Source organism: Myxine glutinosa, chromosome 4 (genome assembly GCF_964187855.1).
Source record: "Myxine glutinosa chromosome 4, kmMyxGlut1.1, whole genome shotgun sequence".
Classification (NCBI taxonomy): Eukaryota; Metazoa; Chordata; class Myxini; order Myxiniformes; family Myxinidae; genus Myxine; species Myxine glutinosa.
The window spans coordinates 35295282-35313955 of NC_136264.1; the positions used below are offsets into that span (position 1 = coordinate 35295282).

The 18674-nt window shown below is 46.7% G+C and overlaps 1 long non-coding RNA gene across 1 annotated transcript in view; it reads right to left on the reverse strand.

Moving 5' to 3' along the window:
* Nucleotides 1-5338, reverse strand: part of LOC144891698 (uncharacterized) — a 192721-nt gene extending 187383 nt beyond the window's left edge. Inside the window, exon 1 of the long non-coding RNA XR_013623040.1 lies at nt 5324-5338. This is a non-coding gene — a long non-coding RNA (uncharacterized LOC144891698). The remainder of the gene's footprint in view (nt 1-5323) is intronic.
* Between the last annotated feature and the right edge of the window lie 13336 nt (nt 5339-18674).

The window sequence follows — 18674 nt, forward strand, 5'->3', positions numbered from 1 at the left end:
GTTGTTCAACTGGCCTTTTATTTCCCATAAGCACATGTAAAAGTGAAGCAACCACCCTTGCTGTAGATGAATATTATACATCAAATGGCATCGAGGGTCTCTATTAAGGAAATGATATCGCAATTGAAGACCTCTTTGTGGTTGAAATGTCAGATCTACAACGTTGTCCACACAACAAATTTATTGGATGGATTTGTTATTTTGCTGAATACATGACTTTTCCTATCTACACACTTTTTGGGTCTGTATTTGCATTTAACGTATCACATCCAAACATAATCCATTATACATGATTATGATGATCAATATTATTGTACTAGCGGGGTCACCCGTGGGAATCCCACGGGCATGGATGTGTGTGACATTTCGACATATTGAGTTAGATGCTGCACATTCCTTTTTACAAAATGGTTACTGGCAAGTCATCAGATCCAGAAATGGTGTGATGAACACAATTTATTTATTTCACATAATATGTGACCCCTCACTCCTCTCCACCTGACACTCTCCTGTCTCCACCTAACACTCTCCTCTCTCCACCTAGCACTCCTCTCCTCTCCAATCCCTCACATTCCTCTCCTTTCCAATCCCTCACCTCTCCAATCCCTCACACTCCACTCCTCTCCAATCCCTCACACGCCTCTCCAATCGCGCCTCACACTCCTCTCCAATCGCGCCTCACACTCCTCTCCAATCGCGCCTCACACTCCTCTCCAATCACGCCTCACACTCCTCTCCAATCGCGCCTCACACTCCTCTCCAATCGCGCCTCACACTCCTCTCCAATCGCGCCTCACACACCTCTCCAATCGCGCCTCACACTCCTCTCCAATCGCGCCTCACACTCCTCTCCAATCGCGCCTCACACTCCTCTCCAATCGCGCCTCACACTCCTCTCCAATCGCGCCTCACACTCCTCTCCAATCGCGCCTCACACTCCTCTCCAATCGTGCCTCACACTCCTCTCCAATCGCGCCTCACACTCCTCTCCAATCACACCTCACACTCCCCTCCAATCGCTCCTCACTCACCTCTCCAATCGCTCCTCACTCGCCTCTCCAATCGGCTTTCCCCGTCTCGTTTCTCTCGTTTTTCTCCCGTCTCGTTCTTTTTCTTGCTCCAAATCGGCCCGTCTCGCCCGTCGGCCCGTCGGAATCGGCCCGTCTTGCTTTCTTGCTTGCGCGTAAATAAATTGTGTTCATTCCACCATTTCTGGATCTGATGACTTGCCAGTAACCATTTTGTAAAAATGAATGTGCAGCATCTAACTCAATATGTCGAAATGTCACACACATCCATGCCCGTGGGATTCCCACGGGTGACCCCGCAAGTTTGCATTGACGTTCGTCGACGGACTCGTTCGCCCGTCTCATTCGCTTTCTTGCTACATCCTGTTCAAGTCTGCGTTCTTCATCGACCGTCTCATTCATTTTGGAAATAGAAGTTTCCACGCAGCGCATGAATTGTCGCGATCCTCAAGGGGAAGTGTCTCGTAATCATCAAACGATAAATGGCAAGTAAATTATATTGTGGAAAATTAAAGATTTCAAATAAACCTATTTAAAGTGTATGCGCACATAAATAATAAAAAAAACGAAGGAATATCTCTCGGTAATTTCCTGAAACATATTTTACTTCCGGCTAATGTTGAATGAAATAAAAACGAAGAAATATATGTCGGCATCATTGTTGACGTTTTTGTGACGACTGTCATCAAACGAAAAAGTAATATATCTTAACGGAAAAGCAAAAGCGAATTTTTAATATGTATCGACACGTTGCCGTCGGTGTCATGTTGGGCGGTGTATGATACACCATGACGCGATTTTTTAAAATATATCTCTGCATTTTCCCGCGTGTGTGGAATGTTCTCAATTATTTCTGACACCGAGTCTAAAACCATCGATAAAAATGAAATCATATGGTGAGTTAGATTGGAGATAAAGGCGTGAGAGAGACTCAATGGCCTTGAAGTTACAGGCGTTTGAGAATTCATTTCGTTCTATAAAGGGCAACTTTCATTGGATTTTCTTCCCGTTTTTTTTCAACCGAGTCTAAAACTATGTTAGCGACTGTGAAAAATGAAATATTATATCGAATTTGATTTGAAATAAAACTGGGAGAGAGAGCAAGACACCACGGGCCTACAAAACAGGCCTCAAAGCTATGCGAGTTAATAAAATGGTGGATATTTGTTTATAATTATATGAAGCCTCTCCCACAATGGGTGGAGCTACTCTGCAAACCGAGTAAGCCACACCCCGGACAGACACCCAACAGATAGACAGACAGACAGACAGACAGAATCATCTATGGCTATTATAATATAGATGCTTTGATCTGATGTTGCTTCAAAGTCATAAAGTATAGAGCTTCACAGTTATATAGTCGAAAATATATATCATGGACTGAGCAGCCACAGTGGGTTGTCAGGATAGCTTAGAGGTTTATGTATTCGCCTTTGAGCTGTCTAGCCTGGGTTTGAATCTCGACCAAGGTATAAAACGGTTAAACAGGTGTTCCACATGCAAGGTGATGCATCACAAAGTTGCCATCCCTCAAATGGATAATGTGGCTATTCCATCTCTCTCGACAAGCATTGGTTGTTGGGGGAGATTAAAGACCCATCTGCTAAGAGTGATTTATTGGTGGATGTTAAAGATTCCCCAGTTCCTGCTATATCTAAAGGGCACACTCTAACGTACAGGGGTACCGGTACCGCATCTGCGGCACAGCCGTGCTACCAGCAATGATGCAACCAGCAGCCATGTGCTGCACACGAATGAATGATGATGGCAGGTTACCATACTCCACTAATACAACTTAGTGGAATGCTGCAAACTCAAAGACGGCGGAATTATTGACATCACTACAGATAAGATAGCCGGCTTAACGCCCCCTCTGTATAGACGGTTTCACATCGGATAGCCGGCTTAACGACCCTCTGTATAGACTGTTTCACATCGGATAGCCGGCTTAACGTCCCCTCTGTATAGACTGTTTCACATCGGATAGCCGGCTTAACGACCCTCTGTATAGACGGTTTCACATCGGATAGCCGGCTTAACGTCCCCTCTGTATAGACTGTTTCACATCGGATAGCCGGCTTAACGACCCTCTGTATAGACTGTTTCACATCGGATAGCCGGCTTAACGCCCCCTCTGTATAGACAGTTTCACATCGGATAGCCGGCTTAACGACCCTCTGTATAGACGGTTTCACATCGGAAAGCCGGCTTAACGTCCCCTCTGTATAGACTGTTTCACATTGGATAGCCGGCTTAACGTCCCCTCTGTGTAGACTGTTTCACATTGGATAGCCGGCTTAACGTCCCCTCTGTGTAGACTGTTTCACATGGGATAGCCGGCTTATTAACGCCCCCTCTGTATACAATGTTCACATGGGATAGCCGGCTTATTCGCGTCCCTCGGTTTTGTGAACACCGACATGGGTGCAGAATCGGATCAAGGACCACACTGAGGCAGGTGAGCACGTCACTGCGATGCAGGTTTGTTGTTGTCGGTATAGATAGTGTTGTTGTGGTATAGATAGTGTTGTTGCAGGTATAGATAGTGTTGTTGTGGGTATAGATAGTGTTGTTGTGGGTATAGATAGTGTTGTTGTGGGTATAGATAGTGTTGTTGTGGGTATAGATAGTGTTGTTGTGGGTATAGATAGTGTTGTTGTGGGTATAGATAGTGTTGTTGTGGGTATAGATAGTGTTGTTGTGGGTATAGATAGTGTTGTTGTGGGTATAGATAGTGTTGTTGTGGGTATAGATAGTGTTGTTGTGGGTATAGATAGTGTTGTTGTGGGTATAGATAGTGTTGTTGTGGGTATAGATAGTGTTGTTGTGGGTATAGATAGTGTTGTTGTGGGTATAGATAGTGTTGTTGTGGGTATAGATAGTGTTGTTGTGGGTATAGATAGTGTTGTTGTGTGTATAGTGTTGTTGTGGGTATAGATAGTGTTGTTGTGTGTATAGATAGTGTTGTGGGTATAGATAGTGTTGTTGTGGGTATAGATAGTGTTGTTGCGAGTATAGATAGTGTTGTTGTGGGTATGGATAGTGTTGTTGCGGGTATAGATAGTGTTGTTGCGGGTATAGATAGTGTTGTTGTGGGTATAGATAGTGTTGTTGCAGGTATAGATAGTGTTGTTGTGGGTATGGATAGTGTTGTTGTGGGTATATGGATAGTGTTGTTGTGGGTATAGATAGTGTTGTTGTGGGTATAGATAGTGTTGTTGTGGGTATAGATAGTGTTGGTGTGGGTATAGATAGTGTTGGTGTGGGTATAGATAGTGTTGTTGTGGGTATGGATAGTGTTGTTGTGGGTATAGATAGTGTTGTTGTGGGTATGGATAGTGTTGTTGGTGTAGATAGTGTTGTTGTGGGTATAGATAGTGTTGTGGGTATAGATAGTGTTGGTGTGGGTATAGATAGTGTTGTTGTGGGTATAGATAGTGTTGGTGTGGGTATAGATAGTGTTGTTGTGGGTATAGATAGTGTTGTTGTGGGTATAGAGAGTGTTGTTGCGAGTATAGATAGTGTTGTTGCGAGTATAGATAGTGTTGTTGTGGGTATAGATAGTGTTGTGGGTATAGATAGTGTTGGTGTGGGTATAGATAGTGTTGTTGTGGGTATAGATAGTGTTGGTGTGGGTATAGATAGTGTTGTTGTGGGTATAGAGAGTGTTGTTGCGAGTATAGATAGTGTTGTTGCGAGTATAGATAGTGTTGGTGTGGGTATAGATAGTGTTGTTGTGGGTATAGATAGTGTTGTTGTGGGTATAGAGAGTGTTGTTGCGGGTATAGATCGTGTTGCGAGTATAGATAGTGTTTTTGCGGGTATAGATAGTGTTGTGGGTATAGATAATGTTGTTGTGGGTATATATATAGTATTGTTGCGGGTATAGATAGTGTTGTTGCGGGTATAGATAGTGTTGTTGCGAGTATAGTGTTGTTGCGAGTATAGATAGTGTTTTTGCGGGTATAGATAGTGTTGTGGGTATAGCTAATGTTGTGGGTATATATATAGTATTGTTGCGGGTATAGTGTTGTTGCCATCACCAAGATGTCCCCTCCGTATCGCAATGTTAGCAATTCCACGTAAATACCGCATCTGTACAAACCGCGCACACAGGACGCGCGAACTCCATTCCGCGGGGCCAAGCGAAAACAAACAAGCGGATCGTGCATTACACGAGCAGTCGAGTCGAACAAGTTACAAGCTTCGCAGTGACATTTCCTCGGCAAACGACTCCACGGTAAAGCTTGTTCGCGCTAAAAGCTAAATTATGGCCCTCGCGGCGGTCAGATCACCTTGGTCTTTGAAGGGAGGCAGCTTGGCGGGAAATAATTGTATGGCTGAGGCTTCAAAGTGCCGTGTATAATCAAGTGAAATGCTTTGACACGGTAAGTCTGACACCCTGCAATGTAATCTTTTTTTTTTTTGGTCGCGGTTACAACCGCGTAAAGCATAAAAAACATAATTATATTTTTATACGTCGGTGACTGTTCCATTTCGAGTCACGCACGCACGGGTTTCATCGCGCCTGACGTCTGGCATCTGACGTGTGACGTCACGCGGCATTGGTTGTATTACAGTCGTCAAAAAAACAATGTATTAATTAATTGTTATTTTGTGGTAAACATTGCTTTATATTATTTGACAAGTTATTTTAAACGGTGCAGGCATATAGGCCGAATCAATTAAACATCATTAAATATGGAGGGGGTTTCAGTACCCATGATGCAGTGCGCCGGTGCCATTTTGCTTGTGAAGTTAAACGAGAAAGAACATGTAAACAATGTCAATTAAGGCCAAATTTTTAGCGTAACCTTCCATTGCAGTAAGTCAGAATAACGAGATAAACGTGCTGGAATTGCAGAGATACTGATGCTGTTGCGAGGTAAGTGAATGCAACCAACATGGCGGCGCGCACGGCATTGTGGGTTGTCTAAACACCCTCTACACAGCCAGCCATGTCTTTCTGTCTATTGATACACGTTTAAACCAATGGACGGAATGAGTTTAAACTTGCTTGTTGTGCTCGGAGTGTACACAGGAATACTTTTGGCTTAAGTGGCAACCCAATTTATTGATGTAAATGTAGCCTATATCAAGTAGTACGGTCCTTGTGGGAGTGGGTATTACAAATCACAACAAGAAAGAGCAATCGAAGTTTGCAGGCTCGCACCAGAACGTGTGTGGTTTTGTCCTTTGGATTCCTTGGGTCCTTTGGGTCCTCGGGGGGTATTTTGGGTCCTTGGGGGCTTCTGGGTCTTTTGGATCCCTTGGGTCTTTGAGGTCCTTTGGGTCATCAGGGTATTGGGTATGTGGGGTCTTTTGAGGCTCTGGGTATTTGGGTCTTTGGGGTCTTAAAGGGATTTAATGTTCTAAATGGTCTTAAAGGGTGTTTGTGTTCTTTTCACGAGCCTCGATTCAGTATACAAAAAAAAAAAAAAGTTAGAGTTTTAATGCATCTTCAGTGTCTGAGATGGTCTTAGGGTTATTAAGATTCTAAACTGTTTTCGGGGTCTCAAAGGGTCTTGAGGTTTTAAAGGCTCTAAAGTGTTTTTGGTGTCTTAAAGGGCTCTTAGGAGTATTATGCGTACTTGGGAGTACCTTAAGACAAAAGACCCTAAGACCCTTAAAACTCTTAGTACTTAGATTAGATTAGAATTTAGTACTTAGGAGTACTAAGAGTTTTATGGGTCTTTGGGTCTTTGTGGGTCATCATGATACTTAGGGTCTTCATGGTCTTAATTGGTTCCAAGGTGGTAAAAGTTTCAATGGGGCTTTGGGGTTGTGAAGGTTCTAAAGGGTCTAAAGTAATTAATACACATACTCATGTTTTGTGCCGACAAACAAACAAAGAGACAAATAGACCCAAATGCAATACCCTCTCTGCTGGCGAGGGGAATCATACTAAAATACTGTTATGTTTGTAGGGGGTAGGCAATGAATACCTTAGTCCAAGTAGAATTGCATAGGTAGTATGCTCCGACTATTGTGAAGAAGAAGAAACCCCATGTATCATAAGTAGGGATCCGGTAAACCATATGTCGTGTAAGAGCGTATCTTCGTTCCCATCACGAGGAGTGGGGTTATGTTAATTAGTTAGGGATTATGGGTAATTAATCCCCTGTATGTAATGGCCTCTGTTATTTTTCCTCTGTTCCTTATGACACCAGCAGCACACACACCTAGACAGAAATCGCGCATTTATAGCACTAAATAAAAGTGACCGGAACAAGCCATTGAACAATACCGCTGGTGCCGCAGCCGTCACATCGCAACATAAGCAGGCAGGTCCGGGAGGCCACGCCCCGAAGAGCAGTGATTGTTCCGGGATTGATTGGCGCATGGACTGCTAAGATGGGACTAGGGGATTGGTGGAGCAGGCACGGATGACGTCAGAGCCTCGAGTATAAAAGAACGCTCTCCACAACATTTTGTCCTCTTGAGCGAGGGACATTCATTGAGACACCACAATTTTATCCTCTTGACTGTCCCCTTCTTCTTGACTCCTCTTGGCTGTCCCTCTTGAAGACAAAAGATGTTGTTCCGACATTTTCTGCCCCTTACACCCAGGAGTTCATAGCGAACGGTGGCATTTTTGGTCTCTTGCGTGGGACATTGGTGCTGTGCAGTCGGCATTTTATATCCCCAACTTTGGGTTTCGACGATTGTGAGGAAAGGTGGTTGCATTCTTCAATAAAGCCGGTATTGTTGTACATTAAAATTTCGTGTTTGTTTAAGTTAGTTGATTATCCAGGTGCGAAGACGTCGGGTGGAAGCCGTCCAGGTAAGTTCGTCATTCTCTTTTCCCTCGCGTGTAACGAAGGTCCGCCATTGAATTGAACACCTTGGAGTTAAAGCTCGTTTGGTCATCCGTGTCGACCTGCGGTGTTCACTTCAGGGCAGACACATGACAATACGCAATTTGGTGTCTATCTGTCTGTCTCTCTGATGATTTTTTGACCATGATACATTCCGTTGTTACTGATTTAATCTCAACTAAACTTGACAGGATGACTAAGGGTTACATAATGAAGGTTGTAGCGCATTCATTTCCCCCCCCCCCTCTCCCCAAGGGGGTTTTCTCCCCCCAAGTGAGTTTTCCCCACTAATGGGGATGCATGTTGAGGTGTATATCTGTGTTAAGAAAGCTTTATCGTGGCGTTTTCCAAGGACGCTTCTCATAACAAAAGCATAATATTGTAACGATTTTGAGAAGTGTGTAACGATTTTGAGAAGTGTGTAACGAATTTGAGAAGTGTAACGGTTTTTGAGAAGTGTAACAATTTTGGAGGAAGTGTAACGAATGTGAAAACGTTACAATGTGGAAACGTTACAATGTGAACGTTACAAACGTACGGTACCACCCTGTAATGTAAATAATGGTCGCAGTCAGCGTCCTAGTTAATTGCATGAAATGTACACGCAGGTCACGATATATCTTTTAAATAGTGTATTTCCTTATTCCATGTAGGCTAAGTATGTGTTTTCCCACTAGATTGACTTTGCATTGTATCAAACAAAATAAGCGTAGGCCCTTCCAATTTCCCCAAAACCTCCCTTCCAATTGCCTTCCGCATTTTGGCCGGTTTTCTTCAAACCACCATTGGCCACGAGGTAAGGTTGGGGAAGAAAGGCGTGTCTCCACCTCGTCATAAGAGGGAAGGAGTGAACCAGCCCTAACAGCCAATCAACACCGCGGTGAGTGACCCGGTAGGCGTGCCCTCGGAGTCGGCGGCTTGATTTCGCTCGAGGTGATAAAAGCGACTGCAAGGGACTGCTTTAGGAGATGAGCTGGAGATGACCCTGGGAGAGGAGCAACGAGGCTGCACCAAAGAGAGGCGGTGAGATGCGAAACGCTCCAAGCCAAAGAGGAGAGGTACTCGGCAAGGAGACCAGCTTTGGAGAGACGCGCTGAAAGGAGGGAGACGGCCCCACCCCAGAAGAGGAGCAGGTGTGCCGAACCAGCGCGTGCCGTCGACCACAGCGGATACACGACGAGGGTTTCCCGCCAAAACCGCGAGGAATTGCGAACGGCGGCCTCCCGACCTTGCCTCCATCTCAAGCCTTACCTGCCTGCATTATCCCCTGTGTAAGTGTGAACGTCCTGTCCTGCTCGTTTGTCTTGGGGCTAAGTAAAAATGAATAGTGTAAGTTAAGGATTCGCTGTGTTACTGCTTCTTCCATCCATTGCTTGTGTGTGTATAATAAAACCTGTTCTTCCTCCGTATTCTTCTTCTTCTTCTTTTTCATTCTCTTTCGGTCGCTTTAGAGATTTCCCGATTGAATATCTGTGGGGCGATCTGGTCAACGTCGGGTGGAATCGGGTTTTAATCGGGGAGGAACTGTTCGGACGCGGTTAAATACACCACCGCTCGGTCAATATAACATCTAAAAGCCGCGTCTGTAACATTTGGTAGTCAGGATGTGGGATTCGAACCTGGGACTAAATTTATTTAGCCCAAATTTTGGACACCAATTGTGTTAGTACGGTAACATTTGGTGTCGAGGAGTGGAATTCGGACCTGGGACTAAATTTGTTAGGCCCAAATTTTGGAACACCAATTGTACCATTAGGGTAACAATTGGTGTTGGGAAGTAGAATTCGATCCGGAGCGCGTTTCACGCGCTCGAAATTATAACGGCGAAATTTGATTTTGTTTTACGAAAATATAAAACCCGAATTTTGAGATCGCGCCATGGACAATCAAGGCGATCGGATGTCGGTGGGAGAGATAGACAGGGTGGAATCGACCCAGGACCTCGGGGAAATGTATGTGGAGGATAGGGAGGAGGAGAAAAATAGCAATGTGGTTGCGGAAGTATCAGACGCGCAAAGTGGCGTCCTCACGCACGTGGGTGAAGCGGCACCAAATTTTGCCGCGACCGTAGTAGCGCCGCTGGTAGATTTGGACCTTTTTTTCATACAAATGAAGGCCCTTATGGCCCAGAATAGCGAGAAAATGAGGGAGGAAATGAGGGCTCAGAGTGAGCAAATGAGGGCTCATAGTGAGCAAATGAGGGACGAAAGGAGGGCTAACTGTGAGCGATTGTTAAACCAAATTGAAGCAACAACGAACAGAATGAGGGCCGATAGGGAGGAAAGGGAGCAGAGGGACAGAGACCGCAAGTTGGGCGAAAGGGTCCCAGGGGTGCACAAGGAAGTAACGCGGGTCGAAAAGCGCTGGTTGAGCGAAGCGGAGGAAAGCACGGGTACAATGACGGGGGTAGAAATCGCGACACGGGGTTTAGAAAAGCCGGCGACCGCTGAGGTAGAGGAGGGTGTTTTATTAAAGCCAACGGTCGCCGAGGTTAATAAAGAAAAAGCAGTGCTGGGAATTAAAATTGAAGAGATGACGGAGGTAGCCCGGGAATTGCAGGGAGAAATGGATTATGTACAAAGTCCCTGCTCACATCACGATGCTGTGCTTAACCCGAATGGAAGTTTGCAGGTTCGCGTGGAGAAAAGGATCCCCCAGGTGAGTCGTGCTGTATATTGTGCGGGTAGATTTTGCAGGAGGATGTTTAGCGACAAAAGAATTTTCGCGCGCTTGGGATCGAGGAAGCACCCGGGCGTTGGTGAAGGGTCCCGTGTGAGTGGAAATGGCACGCGTGTGAGGAAAAAGTGTGCGTCGGCGAATGGGTGTGTTATAAAGTGTGGGAGTGAAACCGAGTGCGAGCGAGAATGCACGTCGGGGTGTACGGAGTGTGACACGAATAGTGAATTGGTGATGGCGCAGGTGCGAGAGGGCACATCGGAGCGCGAGTGTGAAACCGAGTGCGAGCGAGAATGCACGTCGGGGTGTACGGAGAGTGACACGAATGGTGAGTTGGTGATGGCGCAGGTGCGAGAGGGCACATCGGAGCGCGAGTGTGAAACCGAGTGCGAGCGAGAATGCACGTCGGGGTGTACGGAGAGTGACACGAATAGTGAGTTGGTGATGGCGCAGGTGCGAGAGGGCACATCGGAGCGCGAGTGCGAAACCGAGTGCGAGCGAGAATGCACGTCGGGGTGTACGAAGTGTGACACGGAGAGTAAGGTGGTGGTGGAATGTGTGCGAGAAAGCACACCTGAATTGGTCATGGCGCGGGTGTGGGAGAGCCCATGTGAGCGCGTTAGTGGGTGGATGCAAGAGTGCACGCCCATGGTGAGTGTTACGGAGGACGTAACGGAGGAGAGGTGTGGACCAAAGTGTGCGCGAGAGGTGTGGTGTGTAACAGGGAGAGCGTTGGTGGAATGTACGGACGGCGTTGGAACGCCAGGTTTTGTGAGGGTGAAAGGGGTAGCGTATGCTTGTAAGCATGCAAGTAAAGCATCGATGGTAACCAGGTTAGCGGTTAGGGCGACGGATAGCCGATGCGAGCGCTCGGTGCGAGGGGGGGTGCGAGGCCCGGCGCGGGTCGATGCTGCGTCGCTTCTCTTAGAAGCGTCGTTGCCGATTCGGGCTTGGCCCCGCCCCGCACGGTCGAGTCCGGGCTTTGCCGGGCGAGGCGACCGGTCCGGTTCAAGGGCGAGTGGGAGGAGGCGGAACGGTGCCCCCTCGTGGGGACGGGGTTCCGACCGGGGGAGATTGAGCCATCGGGCCCGGGACCGCAAGGTGCCGCGCCGAGATGGTGCGTGGAGCCTCGGTCCAACCAAACCACCTCCCTTGAACCGAAAGCCAGACGGATTCAACCTGCAGGCAACCAAACCACCCGAATTCATTGCTCGGCTTTACGAAGCCGAGTTTAATGATGTCATGACGCACCGAGGCTAGGATATAGCGGACTGTGATGATGGTGATCGTGATAGTGATAGTGAATTGATACGAAATTTCGAAAGGTGGAATAGAATTGGCAGTAAATGGAAAATTTTTGAATTGATTGGAATTTGGACGAGCCAAATTGATAGAGAGACCCCCGATGTGGTGGGATGGCAAATCCACCATCCCTCACAGGTGGGGCAAATGCGCAATAGCTTATGGGGTGTATGGCAGTGAAAACTAGCCCGGATGGGTTAGGATATCGATAGGGCCCTAGAAGATGACAGTAGGTAACGTTAAGTTTAGTTAGTGACTGATACCTGTAGTGGGGACGTAGGTAGATTAGTGTGGATGATAATGACGTGGGAGCGCAATAGTTTAAAGGGACGACTGGGAAGCGCAAGTTTCAGAGGGGAGTAGTTAGCTGAGATGATGCCGTGTGTGTGAGGATTGAACAGGTGAGAATGGAACAGGTGTGATTGCACAGGTGTGCAACTGAACAGGTGTGTGGAGCAGTGTATGAGGGAGTACTGGTGATTGCGTGTTGTGTTGACCAAATGGTCCAGGAAGAAAGGAGGGTGCAGGTGGCACCAGGTATGATTGCACAGGTGTGCAACGACAGGTGAATGAAGAACAGGTGTATGTGGCTGTGTGGAATAAATGGTAGTGTGGAATATCTGGAGTATTGGAATGGATGGTCGTGGAGTGAGAATGGTGGAAATTGTGGAGTGGAGTGGATGGTGCGAAGGTGTGAATGGGGGAAGAGTGGACCCCCATCACGGATACCCGGGGCGGGTAGTGTAAGTGTTAGGTAGAGGGTACAGGTAAATTGTGGTTGGATATTGGCATCTGTGGTGCGGGTGACAGAATGGTATGTGGATGGGTGCGTTGGTGTTGTGGAAATGGCTGGGCGTGTAGCCTGTTAGTGTGTGTAGTTGGTTTGGGCACTCCACCACTGTAAGGATGTCGGCCAGGTGAGGCCGCAGGTGGGCTCTGGGAGCCGGTAGTAGTTGTTGTGGATGGGGCCCGAGGATCCGGAGGACGGACCCGGGTAGCCCAGTGCCAGAGGGCACCATGGGGTGACAGAGCCAGGAGAGGGGCTGTCCCCAGTTAGTTAGGTTAGGGTGAGGAGCTAGGTAAGCTCGGGTGGCAACTACAGTGGTGGAGGTGTGCAGGTGGGTAGACCTGTTGAGAGAGGTACACGTCGCAGCCCAGAAATTGTGCTAGAGCACCGGGAGATGAATCGGGGGAGTGAGACCCCAAATTGAGAAGCACCACAGTTAGTCAATGGGAATTGGTTATTAGAACCCATAGTGTAAGTTAGCCAATGGATTGGCAGGGAAAGACCCCGGGTAGTGTAAAGTGTGTTAAAGTCATTTAGAGGATAGTTAGGATGAAGGATCTCCTCGCACCATCTGCATCCACTCACCTGAGGTGACAGGTACTCCACACCATGCCATGTTTTGATTATTTTTTATGATGCAAATGTTTGGATTGTGAGACGCATCATGACGTGGGTGTGACATTGTGCGTAATTCCATCTCTCCCTCCTTATGAGGATTGATGATGAATTGGTGATGGCAAATTTTGAAGTAAAGGAATTGTGGAGACGAATTTGGTATAGGGGAAATATGGGGAAGACGTGACAGTAGTGACGAATTTGTAAATGTGTAGATTTTTGTACATATGGGGTGAGAACAAGGGTAGGGTAGGTGACAGGGGGGTGACGTACGGTAGGGACGAGCTTTCTCACTTCGGCCTCCGTACGCATTTCACCTTGCATTGCCTTATTGACGTGTACCCTTGTGACCTTACCCCTCGCTCAATTGTCTTTCTTTTGTCTCCCACATGACCTGTGCGCCATTGGGTGCCGATGGGAGCGTGCGTGAGGTGGCCATTGTGCGCCTGAGATTCCCAGAACCAGCATGCATTGCGTTGATGTACCACTTTATGGACCGCTGTTCTGCGGCCAAGTACCACTTGATGGACCCCAGGTTCTGGGGCAAGGCACCTCTGTTGGAAACCGGCCATAGTGGCCAGGGAATCTTGCTTGCGGACCTCGGTAAGGTGGCACCTATGCCAAACAGGTGGACCACCCTTAGTTGGCCCCTGAGGCCCTAAATAAAAATGGACACAAGTTGTGCTTTTTATTATGTCCAAATAGGCCGCATGAAGCCAGAAGACGTCGGGAAGAACATCGGCCCAGCAGAGAAAGAGAAGACCACCACCAGTTGTTTTGTTGTGTGTATTATGAGCCATGGTGACTGCGCACTGGATGGTGCTTTTGGGTGCTTTGTGGTGCTTTGTGGTGTTTGGTGCTTTTGGGTGCTTTGATGGTATTGGTACTGGTGCATCGATGCAATGCGTGCTGTCTCCTCCCTCCCAACAGGAATTTCTTTCTCTTGTTCCCTAAAAAGAAAAAAGAAAAAAAAACAAACAAACAAAAAAAAACACAGGTCCTGGGTTGCGTTGTAAATAAGAAATCACGTCATTGTAAATAATGCTCCCCACCGTAAATGTATAGTTTGAGAATAATTCCGTAATTCGGTTAGCTGTGGGCTTGAGTCTGTTAGACAGGATGCAATGCAATAGGGGGACATACTTATTTGTGTTTTAAAATTGTCACACTCAGGGTCAGGTTAATTGTAGAGGGAATTACACCTACGTGTCACACTAAGTTAAAGTTTAATAGGCCCGAGGACGGACCTGAAGAAAGGGGGGTGCAGTGTAACGATTTTGAGAAGTGTGTAACGATTTTGAGAAGTGTGTAACGAATTTGAGAAGTGTAACGGTTTTTGAGAAGTGTAACAATTTTGGAGGAAGTGTAACGAATGTGAAAACGTTACAATGTGGAAACGTTACAATGTGAACGTTACAAACGTACGGTACCACCCTGTAATGTAAATAATGGTCGCAGTCAGCGTCCTAGTTAATTGCATGAAATGTACACGCAGGTCACGATATATCTTTTAAATAGTGTATTTCCTTATTCCATGTAGGCTAAGTATGTGTTTTCCCACTAGATTGACTTTGCATTGTATCAAACAAAATAAGCGTAGGCCCTTCCAATTTCCCCAAAACCTCCCTTCCAATTGCCTTCCGCATTTTGGCCGGTTTTCTTCAAACCACCATTGGCCACGAGGTAAGGTTGGGGAAGAAAGGCGTGTCTCCACCTCGTCATAAGAGGGAAGGAGTGAACCAGCCCTAACAGCCAATCAACACCGCGGTGAGTGACCCGGTAGGCGTGCCCTCGGAGTCGGCGGCTTGATTTCGCTCGAGGTGATAAAAGCGACTGCAAGGGACTGCTTTAGGAGATGAGCTGGAGATGACCCTGGGAGAGGAGCAACGAGGCTGCACCAAAGAGAGGCGGTGAGATGCGAAACGCTCCAAGCCAAAGAGGAGAGGTACTCGGCAAGGAGACCAGCTTTGGAGAGACGCGCTGAAAGGAGGGAGACGGCCCCACCCCAGAAGAGGAGCAGGTGTGCCGAACCAGCGCGTGCCGTCGACCACAGCGGATACACGACGAGGGTTTCCCACCAAAACCGCGAGGAATTGCGAACGGCGGCCTCCCGACCTTGCCTCCATCTCAAGCCTTACCTGCCTGCATTATCCCCTGTGTAAGTGTGAACGTCCTGTCCTGCTCGTTTGTCTTGGGGCTAAGTAAAAATGAATAGTGTAAGTTAAGGATTCGCTGTGTTACTGCTTCTTCCATCCATTGCTTGTGTGTGTATAATAAAACCTGTTCTTCCTCCGTATTCTTCTTCTTCTTCTTTTTCATTCTCTTTCGGTCGCTTTAGAGATTTCCCGATTGAATATCTGTGGGGCGATCTGGTCAACGTCGGGTGGAATCGGGTTTTAATCGGGGAGGAACTGTTCGGACGCGGTTAAATACACCACCGCTCGGTCAATATAACATCTAAAAGCCGCGTCTGTAACAATATTATTGTTATTACAAAACAATATTTGTACTAATATTAAAACCCCCTCTCCAAGGGGTGTTTCCTCATTGACCAAACGCCATGTTAATGTTTATAAATAGCTTATTGTGCCATTTTTGTGGGAGCACCTGCCCCGACCAGAAGTAAAAAATATTATAAACTGCAAAAACATATGATTTCCTTTTTAAACAGTCGCTAATGCTGTTTAACACGAAACTAAAATAAATTAGTGGACTCCTGACATTTGTGAGGCAAATTTTACTTACGGAACTAAACGAAGATCTACTTTAATCTATATATCCCACAATTGCTAATAACATGACCCTTCCTGCCGCTAACGTAGCGTTTCCTGCCGCCTGCCAACTGCTGTTTAACACTAAAGTGAAAGGGAGGAAATCCGTGGTGTGTTCATTTACCAAGCAGCTAGCTGGAGCTTGCCAAGCCAGGTGTTCCTTATCAACGGTTTGGAATGGAGTGATTCCTCGAATGCTTGAGCCACGTGGCGAGTGCTCTACAAGAAACTTGGTAACTGAACACTCCCTCTCCTGCCCATCAATGTTCATGAGGCCTGACCGTAGATCTACTGTAATCTATATATCCCAGAGCGGAATGATCCATCCTGCCACCCCGTGGTGAATAGGTGTACTAGTAATACTAAAATATGCAATTTGGTGTCTGTCTATTTGTTTGACCATGATGTATTCAGTCATTACTTATCCAATCTCAACCAAACTAGTCAAGGGGATTAAGGGCCATAGGACAAAGGTTGTAGCGACTTCATTTTCCTGCCTCTCCCAAGGGTTTGCAATAAGGCAATTTGTGTTCTACAGTGTAGCCCTGGTGTTGTTGGGCTAGCGGCTAGGGTGCCGGCTTAGGATCCTAGGATCCTGGGTTCGAATCCCGGTCAATCGCTGAATTAACGCCAGGGGGGTTGACTCAGCCTGTCATCCTTCCGAGGTCGGCAAATTGAGTACCAGTTCACTGGTAATTCCCTGCTTGTCGTTAAAGGCGGCAAAAAGGGTTGGCGTCAGGAAGGGCATCCGGCCGTAAAACATTGCTTCAAAAAGGGGACCGAAAAAAACAACAACAACCACAGTTCCCGAAAAAGGCCAACCCCCGCTTGCGGGGAAAAAATGGCCTCTAAAGGTGGGTTTTTTTTTTTTGGTTAGTGTAGCCTGGTGTTGGCTTAGCGGTTAGGGTGCCGGCTTGGGATCCTAGGATTCTGGGTTCGAATCCCAATCGATCGCTGAATTAACGCCAGGGAGGTTGACCCAGCCTGTCATCCTTCCGAGGTCGGCAAATTGAGTACCAGCTTGCTGGGATGAATGATCACGGTGTGTACCCCAGCTTAGGATAGGTACACCGTATCCCTGCGCATCGTAAGAGGAGACTAAGGGTTGGCGCCAGGAAGGGCATCCAGCCACCTCAAACAGGGAACCATGATTGTCATGGGGCCCGCAAGGCTAACCCCCGCTCCAGCGGGGATAATGGCCTTAAAACGATCATTCATTCATTCATTCATTCATTCAGTGTACATGGAAATAATTCAATTGAAATAAAATTTAAAATTTTTAACATTTATTAAATATATAAAATTAGTTATGCATGCCTGTTGTTTGTGTCCTTTATGATGTCCCTAAAAATAGTACGTTTCCTGTTTGGAATGATTTTTGATTTTGTTTTACAGACAGGCAGACAGATTCAAAATATTACCTTACTCCTCTCTGCGCTCGGGACGAGATTCCGTACAATTTGCAAAAGGCAGAGCCAAAGTATTGCTAAACTGCAGGGTTTTGTACCGAGTCATGTTCTAATTCATGTCCCAGTGTTTAAAATATAACATTCAATTGAAATGAAGTTGGTCCCAACATAGAATGACGTCTGTAAACAGAAAGACAAAGTCAATTACGCCTAAGTCCCCCGTCGGTGAAGTGATGTGAGTTGACAAAGTGGAAGACGCAAGGCGGCCATCTTGTATTTTGATGTGGCGACCCAATTTTCAATAGCGTTCTCCCTTATGCGTAGATACACCCACACACCAGATTAGAAGTTAGTAGTTCGTTTATTTTTCAAGATATTTCCCTCACAAGGTTCAGACATATATATGGTGGCGGCCATCTTGGATTTTGACGTGGCGACCCAATTTTCAATAGCGTTCTTCCTTATGCCGAGATACACCCACACACCAGATTAGAAGTTGGTACTTCGCTTATTTTTCAAGATATTTCGCTCACAAGGTTCAGACATACATGGCGGTGGCCATCTTGGATTTTGACGTGGGTTGCACCCACACACCAAATTAGAATTCGGTCCTTCGCTTACGCACACACGTACGCACGCACGTACGCACGCACGGACGGACGCACACACGGACGCACACACGGACGGAGGGGAAAACCATAGTCCCCCTTTCGCTCCACGGTGTGACAGGGGACAACAAATTACTTCACCTCACTTTTTGCTTCACGTACATGGAAACAACAACAATCATGATTATGTCATAATATTAATAACAATAATATTAACACGCTGCCATCCACACATCACGTGAAGAAAAAGCACGGCATTGAGCATTTCACCCTGGGAGGACATTTTTCTATCCACAATCCTTCACGGAAAGGAAGGTGAATACGTCGAGTCCTGGAAGGACTCCAATCCACCTTCTAAAACCCGAATTATGGAGATAACAATCAACGACACACACACACACACACAATTGGAAACCCCATCTCTCTCTGTGCTTCAGGCATGACCTGATTAATTTGGCACACCTATACACCTTACGGGCTCCAAGCCCAGCTGAGGTTTGTTTCACTTCAAAATGCCATTGGTCTGTTGAATTAATCATCCTTACTAGGAAATCAACTCATTAGCCGACATGTACCTTAACTCGTGGTGTGCATAGACTACAAACCAGGTTGTCAGTCTGATGCCCGGGCATCATGTCCATCACCAGGTTGCTGTGAGCA